This window comes from Macrobrachium nipponense, chromosome 29, assembly GCF_015104395.2.
Source record: "Macrobrachium nipponense isolate FS-2020 chromosome 29, ASM1510439v2, whole genome shotgun sequence".
Lineage (NCBI taxonomy): Eukaryota > Metazoa > Arthropoda > Malacostraca > Decapoda > Palaemonidae > Macrobrachium > Macrobrachium nipponense.
In genome coordinates this window covers 13629368-13641867 of record NC_061092.1, presented here as the reverse complement: position 1 = coordinate 13641867, position 12500 = coordinate 13629368, and the positions used below count along the sequence as shown (strand labels likewise).

General features: G+C 32.4%; 1 long non-coding RNA gene across 1 annotated transcript in view; it reads right to left on the bottom strand.

The window, feature by feature from the left end:
* The window catches only part of LOC135205940 (uncharacterized), a 613197-nt gene that overhangs the window by 282070 nt on the left and 318627 nt on the right, over window positions 1-12500 (bottom strand). Inside the window, exon 3 of the long non-coding RNA XR_010312637.1 lies at window positions 3805-3836. This is a non-coding gene — a long non-coding RNA (uncharacterized LOC135205940). The remainder of the gene's footprint in view (window positions 1-3804; window positions 3837-12500) is intronic.

The window sequence follows — 12500 nt, the reverse complement described above, 5'->3', positions numbered from 1 at the left end:
CCTGCAACTCCGGGATGGGTACGTGAGGTGGAAGGGGTTACTGAGATGGGAAGACGCTGGAGATGATGGATGTTCAGTGAATGGAAAAGGAGGAGAAAAAAAAAGAGTAGAGGACGACAAAATAAGATATAAAACTGAAAAACTCTGAGGTAAATAAAAAAAAAAATAAATAGTGCTGATTGGAAATTTTCATAGCATAATGGTCTGTTGAATGAGTGAACCATGAAAAAAACACAAATATTGCAAATAAACTGGTACTAAAAACAGCTTTAAAATTAATAAATGGATGAGTGAATATACGTATATAATAAAAATATGTTATAAATTAATTATAGCACAAAGTTAATGTACACAAAATTAATTCTGAATTTGACGATCAGCTTATATTTTAAGTTTCATCCGGAAGTACTGATGCTAATAAAATCACACAGTTGTATTAAAATACGATAAGAAACTGTGCAAACTATTACTACTATAATTTCTTTAGAGAGGTGCAAAATACAGTATCAGTATAAGTATCAATGCTTGCATTCAAATATATATTTTATAAATATATCATATATATATATATAATATATATATATATATATATATAATATATATACACACATACATTCATTCCATACACAAAAAACAAAAAACACACACACACACATATATGTGTTCCATATTGATACTATATATAATATATCTATATATTATTTTACCACCAATATATATATATATACAATAATATATAAACGTATATATATAAACTGTAGGGTCAACCTGGCGCCCACCTTACCAAGCTGTGCGTGGAAAAAAGCTATTCTTAACCCAAGTAAAAGCAGCTAAGATATATTTCTGTCTAACTCTAAACCAACGGCAATGTTCGCATTTCTCTTATAAAAATGATACCCTTCATACAGCAAGGCTTGTTGTTCAATAAACTTCTTCAGTTCATGAAACCTGTTACACTAAAGACTTTGTGCAGTAAATGCGGCCTATAAATACTTGCACTTCTAAACTAACGCCATTCTGTATGTGGGCTTCGTAATGAACATGTTGTATGCTGCTCAAGAATTTTTTTTTTATGATATATGATACCTAAAATTCATTCTTCTCTGCCTGCAGGCTCCAAGCGAATGCTCTCGTGTAAGAATAATAGATCATGGAAATCGATTAGTCAAAATTCATCATGCTTACAATGTTTCTTATCCTTACAAGTACACATGCTGGTCACGTGCATTTTCCGCCAAAAAATTATTTCGTCTCGATAAACCTGTTAACTTTGACATGATTCTCCTCCCAAATACTTTTGGCCTAACACAATAAATCTCTTAATCTTTTTAATAAATAACAAAAAGTTCGACAAACATTATACAGTCCGTGAAATAAAGTAATTAATTGTTTCCTTGTCCTTACTGCAGCAAAACATGATTCACGCTCTTTATAGAATCAGTTAAACAGACGTCTCCATATACACAAGATTTAATATTTCTTATTAAAAAAAAAACTAACTTCAAAACTGTATTAATCCCTTACTGCTCCAGGAGACGAGTCAAGTCAACCCACTCAGCTTGGAATAATAGAGTACTACACCTCGCGCTTGCCACACTTCTTTTAGAATTCTAAAACTCCCACAGAGAAATGATACTGATAGTGAAACACGTTATTTGACATTATTTTTGTTTATATTCGTTTGGCGCATTTCGTACGCCAATTTCCATACAATCTTTTTAAACAAAAATACAAAATTCTTCCAAGTCAAATTCATTGCATGCAAAACACCGAGTTTCTAACATAATTAAGGTCATGCTCTCATTCCTTCATTAAGCCAATAAAAACATCCTAATGTTGCTGATAACACAGAGAGAGATGAAGAACCACCCACCCCTCCCCCCAACTCATGAAAAAAAAAGATAAAGATGAATTCTATTATGAAATGCACTAGACTAAAATAGATGAACAATTTAGAAAACTGACAACAATATATAGCGCTATAATTAGCTATGACCATGTTACAAACTCCGAAGTAACATCAAATTTTATCAATCGATAGCAGTAATTACTCATTGAAAAAAAATGTCGTGTAATATAATTCCAATATTGTAAATTAATAAAACCCGGTATTTTTAAAAACTGGTTACAAAAGAGAATAGCGGCTTTTATATATACACACACATATATATATATATATATATATATATATATATATATATATATATATATATATATATATATATATATAGTATAATATATACAATATATATATATATATATATATATATATATATATATATATAAATATATATATGTATATATATATATAAGAAACTAACATGTCGCTTACATATTTATCGTGACAGTGACGGGTAACCTGAAAGAAGAAGAGCAGACCCTTTGAACTTTGCTGAGAAACAGACCCCGGAGAGCAAAAGCATCCAGATTTTAAAGAATCGATCTCCGGAGAGAGAGAGAGAGAGAGAGAGAGAGAGAGAGAGAGAGAGAGAGAGAGAGAGACGAGGCGGACTGAATTTTCTAAAGCAAATTAACAGAAACTGATATTCCTGTTTCTTTTTTTCCAACTCGCTGCCGTAACAGCAGGGATCCAAGGCAAAAGCGTGGCCAGCCATATTTTTGTGCCAAAAAGAGATACGTGCATATTTACGGGGAAAAATTATGCCACAGGATATATATATATATATTTCTAGGAAGGAAAATAAAACTTCACGACGACAAAACAGTAATCCGTGAATTATTTTTTTCTTACAAACACATGTATATATCCTACCGACGGGCTCCGAAAAAAGGTAGCACCCATCAGCTGCTAATGGGTGGCCCACGTGTTGGTGGAACCCCGCGGGGGCTCCCCCTGGACGGGAGAGGGGAAGGGGGAGGGAGGGTTTGGGAGATCACCCGCACGGCATACATACATATTCCCTCCCCGGACGGACGGACCTTTACAAAAGCCTTTGAAAGGTTGGTAAAGAATCATTTCAAAGGAAGTTCGCAGTTCAATAATTAACAGAACATTATTAATATTACCAGATTTCGTTGTTTTTAAGCGACGGCTAAATTCACCGCTGTAAAGAGTCGGCGCCTTTTTTCTCGTCTTACACAAATAATTACATCATAATGATGTGGAGTTTTAATCCTTTTACTAATATCATAGAGGCGGTCATGTTTGTGGAGATTCAAAAAGGTTTTTACGGCGGCGCTCAAAGAGTTTAATTCGGCCGGGGTAAAACTCGGAGCTCCGCTATATTCGGCGGGGGATTTTTCCCCCCCCTGATATATATCCGACAGCATATTTTATGACGGTAATCAAGAGATCCAATTCTTCAGCGACGACCCCGCTGTGAAAATCAACCTATTCTTAATTAGAATTCTTACACTGGGAATGGGACAATGCCCCCACAAGACTTTTTCTTTGCCACGGTACAGATTTTATATAACTAATAATGCGCGCGCGTCTCGATATGTAACACTATACATGTACAAACTTACGTATCAATATACATCGCACAGACGGATCCTTAACTATATGATTTTACACCGTAAATATATGTATACATCTATAGAATTTTATATTTTCTATCAAGATATATATATATATAATATATATATATATATATATAATATATATATATATAATATATATACACACACACACACACACCTTACTGAACTCGCACTTACAATGCACCGTAAATCTACTTACAATAATAATAATAATAATAATAATAATAAAATAATAATAATAATAATAATAATAAAGTCTCTAAAACGCTTCAAAAGCGTAAAACAAAAATTTCTACTTACCAAGACGGCTGGAAGACGTGACCCTCCGTCACCTGGAAGTGGAATAAAATCTATTAATATTAAGCAAACACACTTACCATTCTATAATAATAATAATAAAATAATAATAATAATAATAATAATAATAATAATAATAATAATAATAATAATAATAATAATAATAATAATAAATTCCAGGTGTGATGCGAACACTACAAATAATTACAATATTGACTAATATGAATATTTAATCTTTATGTATAACAATCCGCAGTTCTTATTTTCCTTATTAGGATACGATAATGTGGCTCCTCAGCTCAACATGGAAAACCAGAATTTATTCAGCAAAGCGTGAATAAACTCAACTTTTTTAATGGCGTCTATGGTCTGCAAAGTCATAACAACACACTAAAAGTACGCTTGTTCCTTCTAAGTTTACTTTTTCTTTTTAGTCAGTGCGATTCAAAATATAAGTAAAACCGGCGATATCAGAGTGATTCGATGATATACGTACAGGCTCCCTTGATAATAAAAAGATACACTTATTCTTCAACAGATGACCATTATAAGATGAATTCACTCCAAAGTTAAGGTTAGAGAAAGAAAAAGCTTAAACATCGACAACTTAACCCTGAAGTTTGGCCTATGTTAAGCAGCTGCACTGAAGAGCGAAGGTTTATATTTCAGCTACCTTATGTAAACTTATCTACTTTATGCCGAGACTAAGGCACATTAAGAATAATATTAATATATATATATGAATATATATATATATAATATTATATATATTATATATATATATATATATATATATATATATATATATATATATAAAATATCATATATATATATAATATATAATATATATATATATATATATATATATCTATATATATAGGCCATATGCAGACATGAATTTCGGCGAGGTTAGATAAATGTAGATATTTGGGATCATGTCCATGACCGTAAGTTGTTGTTGTTTTTTTTTTTGCATTAGGAAACGCTAGTACTGATATGACAACGTATTACAAAAAAAACAGACTTAAGACATCTCCAATAAACCTTACCTTCTATCTTAGGTTAAGCGTGGTCAGGGTCGCAAGTCGAACTATATAACTTATGCTGAAATAATGTTTATTTTTATTATTACTATTATCATTATTATTATTATTATTATTTTTATTTATATTTTGGTAGAAGACCCTCTTCTAAGCAAATGCTGTTAAAAAGAATGGGAGAATTAAGCGAGTTGATTTATATACGTTTTTTCTATTTTTCTTACAATTAGCTTCTCAGGCTCAGCGATGTTTCTGAGTAACTGACCAATATTCATATTGGGAATTTTCAAAAATTATAAATGCTGATGGTAATCTTTTATTTTATTAGAACAGGATCTCAGGTCCAGGTCAAGCAGGGGTCGTCGTCAGTGCCGGTATTACCGGCACTGACGACGACCCCTGCTTGACTTGGACCTGAGATCCTGTTCTAAAAAAATAAAAGATTACCATCAGCATTTATAATTTTTAAAAATTCCCAATATGAATATTGGTCAGTTACTCAGAAATAGTAAAAACAATATATAAAATCAACTCGCTTAATCCTGCCATTCTTTTTAACAGTATTATTATTATTATTATTATCAAATGGAATTTTATCAAGTTCGTAATGTATCATAATTGCGAAGGCCACTTGAAAAATGTCACAATAACGGGTAAGGCCGAAGCTAGGTTATAGTTAAAGAATGCTATGATTGTTAGTCCAGTACTTTCACTTTCCCATTTAAAAATAGCGAGGCATATTGTAAAACATGTACGATACGAATAATACTCTCTAAAACACATAAACAAGAAATGATGTACGAGGCCAGTAAAAAAAAAAAAAAAAAAAAAAAAAAAAAAAAAGTATAAACATGACACGAACCATGGAAGTTTGCAATCGTGAGTTATATCTTAACACAAGGCTAAAACAAATATCACTGGATTACGGATTAATAGAACGTGATCTAACATAAAGGAAATCGGTAATCCACGGATTACACGATTGCGCTGCTTTCATTCCACTGCTATGATTTGGAATTCTCTTCCGGATTTTATGTTAAGTAACTTATTAACATTTTCCTCTTTGGCAGTAAAAAGCTCTTCGGCTTGAATGACCTTTGATTGAAAAAAAATAAAAAATAAATAAATAAGAACCACAAGTTCCCATCTTAAGAGCGAGACGGAATATGAGTCCTGTTATCAAGAAGCGTTATCGTCTAATGATCGATCAAACTGTCCAGTCAATCCAGGATTACCGGCTGTCTAGTCCACGATGTTCAGCAAATTATCTTGAAATCTATAAAGATAACAAACGTCGCTAAAAACCGAGGCATATATTTAGACAAATACAAGGAGTATTGGAGTAAATAAATTCAGCATCACTAAGCAGACATAGATGTTACACATCTCGCAGTAAACATTCGGAATTATGGAAGCAACCCGTAAAAAATATATTACATATCATGCATTCTTAGATATATACATATATATATAATATATATATATTTAATATATAATATTATATTAATATATAGCACATATATATGGTATAATTAATAATATATATACATATATAAATATTTATATATATGTATGTATATTTGTTTATATCAATATCAATTTGCGTTCTCAAAACAACCGACTGCTGTGAAAGTCCGGTCCGACTAGCGCAACTCCACCCAAATAGATCATCATTCCCCATAAACACTCCGTAGTATCATATCCGGACAACGTCATTTTCGCATTTTAGTGCACACAGGTAAAAATACACCTGAGGTCCACCGGGTTCCTTACGCGATTACTGATATACGAATTTCATATCGGGTTCTAAAACAGATAGAGAAATGGAAGGAAAAATCAGTCTACAAAACTCAAAAATGAAAATAGTTACCTGAAATGAAACTTGGTAAAAAACTATGACAAAAAAGATATATATACCAGACTTGACCAGTGACGGGAAACTTCTCCTAAGTGTAAAGAAAAGTTACATGGTATTGAAGAGACAAAAAAAAATAAATAAATAGGAGGAAAGGAAGAAAAATAGATAGACCGAGAGAGAAAGAGAAAGAAATTCATTCATGAATATTCACTATCGGAGACGCCGAATATTTTCAACAAAGCATCATTACTAACCGCTAAAACGAAAAATCATTCTTATCTACAAACAGTCAACGACCCTTCGCTGAGAACTGAGAAAATGATCATGTTTGTAGAAGAAAATGGTTAAATCATCGTCCATAAATTCTATGCAACTTTCTGCAACCGTGGGTTACGATGATAGAAGTTTCTGTAAGAGGACCATGAAAAATAATTCTGTCTGTTTTCTGTTCCGAATGCAGCTGTGAAATAAACACACAACACACACACACACACACACACACACACACACACACACACATATATATATATATATATATATATATAGAATATTAAAAAATAGACCATTACATTATGGTAAGAAGAAACGCTACAGGGTAAGTTTCAAACAAATGCTTATCTCTCTCTCTCTCTCTCTCTCTCTCTCTCTCTCTCTCTATTTATATACATGCATACATCACATATGTATATAATTCATAATATATATATATATATATATATATATATATATATATATATATATATATATATATATATATATATATACATATATTTAGGTGAAATATTTAGGCTAGCGCCGGGCTGGACGATAGGAGGCCCAAGCGTGGATTTCATTACCCTATGACAGTCGCTAGTTCACTATTTATTGCGAGTTTTGTTATGCTTGTTTTTCCCAATTATTTGATCATTATTGTTTTTTGCAAATATTTTGGCCAAGCTGAAGACATGCTTATACCGTTACTACCTCCGTCTCATAATATAATGTAACTTGAAAATTTTTAAGAATATTCTAGAAGAGCGTATGCATTAATTCAAAGACATTTGTAAAAGATACACACACACACACACACACACACACACACACACACACACATATATATATACACATTTTATATATATACATATATATATAATGTATATATATATATCTATATATATATATATATATATATATGTGTGTGTGTGTGTGTGTGTGTGTGTGTGTGTGTATCTTTTACAAATGTCTTTGAATTAATGCATACGCCCTTCTAGAATATTCTTAAAATTTCAAGCTACATTATATTATGAGACGGCGGTAGTAACGGTATAAGCATGTCTTCAGCTTGGCCAAAATATTTGCAAAAACAATAATGATCAAATAATTGGGGAAAACAAGCATAACAAACTCGCAATATTAGTGAACTAGCGACTGTCAAAGGGTAATGAAATCCACGTTTGGGCCTCCTATCGTCCAGCCCGGCGCTTGCCTAAATATTTCACCAGCCTTTTTCTCCTTATATAAGAGCAGGAAATACCGTCTCGACCAACTCTTATATCACCCGGATATAATTTCCGTATGGGTACATAAGCGGTGAAAAAAAGGAAAAAAAAAAAATCCTGCAAACTCCAAATGTTCCGAAACATTTTCCCAGTTGGAATAAACAATTTGCATCAAGCGACGAATTCACCAAAGCAAAACAAAGCTGTATTGTATATACAAATATATAGATATATATTACATGCGCGCGTGATGTGATGAAGTTTCCCATCCGAAATAACCAATCATTTAGGAGAGAATGGACAAAAAAATCGAGCAGGAAGCTCCTCAATCAAGTAATGAACTCACTCCGGCGGGGTAAGAGATCGTGAAACGGGTGAGCATTATAATGGTAGCGGTGGCCGATATCAGATCCCGGCAAAACAGAATATACATACCGGAGATTAAACTCAAATTAGTTCCATTTGTGATTAATGAAGCCGTTCAGAGGTAATAATATTCTGATAAATTCATTTGGCTTTCTCTCTCTCTCTCTCTCTCTCTCTTCTCTCTCTCTCTCTCTCTCTCTCCTACAGGGATAAACTTGGATATGACATCATTTGTTGCCAAATGGATGGAACTGATGAACTGTGCTTCCCTCAGGTGGTTCTGATTGAGAATCGTTATTGGAGATTGTTGGTGTGAAATGGAGTCCTCTCTTCATGATTCTTCGAGAATCTTGTCAATAAACCAGTGTAGTACCTGTCCTGTCAAAAATGACGGTAATATTCAATTACATAAACAATATCAAGCAGGTGATCTTAATCTGGTCTTTACTATTTGAAAATTTGAAAATTCTGTGACAATGCACAACGAGTGTATTCCCCTTAGAACATCAGCTACAGAATGAAAAAAAAATATATAAATACATTTTTTTTTTACAGTGCGTTTGTCTATATGAAACCGGTTTTGGTCGCTATGATTCATTAGACGTTTCATATCTATTTGAGAGAAATGGATTTTTCATCTCATAATTCCCTGAAAACCGTTCATAATTTTTTCAATAATGGTGAATACGGTGCTAGTCTTCGCAAATCATTAAGAAATTGCAATTCTATTGTCTGTGTGAAACATATTTATCTTTTATGGTTTTATAACCAAACTGTAAGTATGAAATACATTTTTCTTTTCATACTTCTTTAGAGGTTCGGTTACTAAATTATTTGTACAATATAGACCACCGTATTCCCGATTCTCCGGAAGTTTTATAACAAATCAAATATCACAAAGCTGAATTTACCGTCATCGTTGAAACTGGTAATTGCTAATTATATGCCATCCACTCCGTTCAACTATAATTGGTAGTTTAATGACGACAAATGGAATCTTATTGTGTTACACAAACAAGAATTATCGCACTTGATGACTTATATGAGACAGTCAAAGCTGTAATAACGCAAATTACAAACTGAGAAAGGCTTTATTTTAAAAAGGTTATGTATAATCGCCAACTTAATTTCTTTTTTGCAATTGATCTTATATCTTTGTACGGCACAAAAAAAATACCAGTATGAATATATATATTTGGTTTTGTTTATTAGTCATTTTGATACAATGCGGACATTTTTTTTTTCACCTATTGAACGCTAAAGTAACTTGACATATTTACAAAGGGATTTATCTATGTCCGTATAAATCAGTATTACTAATTTTATTATGAACAAAGAAATAATAATAAAAAAATAAAATAAAATATACCCCAAAATGTTCTTTCCACAACGCAGGACCTACAGACACCAAAGGTAACAGGAATATTCTAATGGATTATATCATATAATGAAATTCTGAAAAAGTTAATTGCAAACTTTCCAAAAAAAAAAAAAAAGCTGACAAAATACGGCGCGCAAAATTTACTTTTGTGTGTTAATTCCATTCATAATACGCATAACCTTTCTAAACATGTATATCTCATAAATAAATTTAAAGCTTTAGTAAAAATGTCTATACATATATATATATGTATATATATATTTTTTTTCCGCATGTATGTATGTATGTATACGTAGGATAGGACTAACGCACACAGAGTTCTACTTCATGAGCGAAAAAGCACCTTTGTCGTTCTCACCTTATTTGAATTTATTTCTAGACATCTATGAACTATGGCGGCTGGAAGGCGCTTGTTGTGATTGGCATGTTCTTAATGGCTAAGAACACGGCATCCTAATTTCATTTTATAGCCTCAGGAAGACAGAGAAGAGGAGAGGTGGAACGTCACCAGGTAGAAGAGTCTGGAAAACAGAAGCAGGACGAGAGCTCCAAAGACCGTAGAAAAGGGGTAGAAACAGCTACTCTGCCGTGTTATCCTAAGAGGATAACCGATTTCCGCAGAGTAAACGGTATAATAAGTGGCCGGACGGGTAAAACAAAACCAGTATTAGGTTATCTTAAACGTTGCACTCGGAAACAAAAAATGAGTTTAACCTCATGAAATTACTATTAGAAAACCATTCATGCTGAGATGATATTTCTGATATTTCGTTTCGCCATGAATAGCCATACAGCTTATTCATTCCAATCATTCCAGTTGGGTTAACCGATTCTGTTGTTATGTACATGTAGATAAAGGCATCGTCCATAATATATATATATATTCTTTAAGTTTTTTCATCTCAATTCAAACCCAACGCAATAGGTAGCGCCAGTCAATCAATCAGTGATGTATAGTATATTTTCTTATTAACTGCTGTAGGGATCTGGCCCTCATTCCTTCACATCTTGGGAGCTGCAAGTTTGAGTTATTGCACTAGATATAAATTTAATAATCAGACGACAGTTTAACGCTTTAAGAGCTACTTATGGGGATCACGACTCGCTTGCGCGTGTATACCGCTACTTGCGTTTCTTTCGCACACTCATCTCCTTCCCCAAAATACTTTGCTGTTGTCGAGCGAATATATATATATATATATATATATAGATATATATATATATATATATATATATATATATATATTAGCTGAAGCCACTGTTAAAATTTAAAAAAGAAAAGACAGAGTGCCAAGTACTTTCGTGTATTTAACACATCTTCGGGGCACAAAGATGTGTTAAATATGCGAAAGTACTTGGCACTCTGTCTTTTCTGCTTTAAATTTTCCCAGTGGCTTCAGCTGATAAACAAAATCACGTGCTTACTTTTGTGATTTCTTAGTATATATATATTATAAATTCTTTCAATATATTGGATTAGCCAAGAGATAGTAACCCAAACCAGATGGCCAATCGACATCACTTACAGCGGTATCGGACTATCAGATTATTAAGTCAGCGCCGTTCCTCGATATTGTCTCAAAAGACTACATCCTATGACGTATTCTTACTCATTTGTTTTTATATTGGTTCAGTATTTATTTTTTTACAGTTCCCTTCGTAACAGAGCATTTAAATACATATATATATATATATATATAGATATATATATATATATATATGATATATACGTATATATATATATATATATATAATATAAATATATATATATATATATATGATTATTCTTATATATTAAACCACAAATATCCTTTGAAATCGAATTGAATATAACTACCGCACCTCTTACACCCAACAAAGGGTAATTATATATATAAGCGCATTTTCATCAAGCAACGATACTAACTTTTGCCTTTTCGATTTGATACAGAAAGGCAAACTCTATATATATAATATATGATATATATATATATATATATATAATATATATATATATATATATATAGTATATATATATATATATGTGTGTGTGTGTGTGTGTGTGTATGTGTGTGCATACATACATATCTATGTTATACTTCGCAACATTTGTTATGCAAGACAATCATACTTCATGAAATTCATATCATAACAGCTCGACGCAAGTGTAAATATCATTCCTGCATTTTTATTATGAGACATCGCTTATCTACCAAGCCAAATTTACCGGTAACACTTTCTTAAAGACGGAGTACCTCGGGTTCGATCTATTCGTAACTGGCCATGTACTTCAACGCTTCAATAGGAAGTAAATAAAAACCTTTTGTCAAATTTGAAATCATACCCGGTGTCACATTTAATTTGCATTCCCTTGAATTTGGACTATTCAGTCATTATTCTACGTATAGAAGTAACTCCCAATTCGTTATTAAACCTATGATTTGCAACCCCCCATTCCATATTATACGTGCAATATACACTCCCTCTGTATAATAACCACTCCCCTGGTTTCTATGTGAATTGTAGGTATGACGAGAACTCTAAAAGCCAAGCCAAGCCAAGCCAAGCCATGACAAGAACTCTAAAAGCCAATCCAA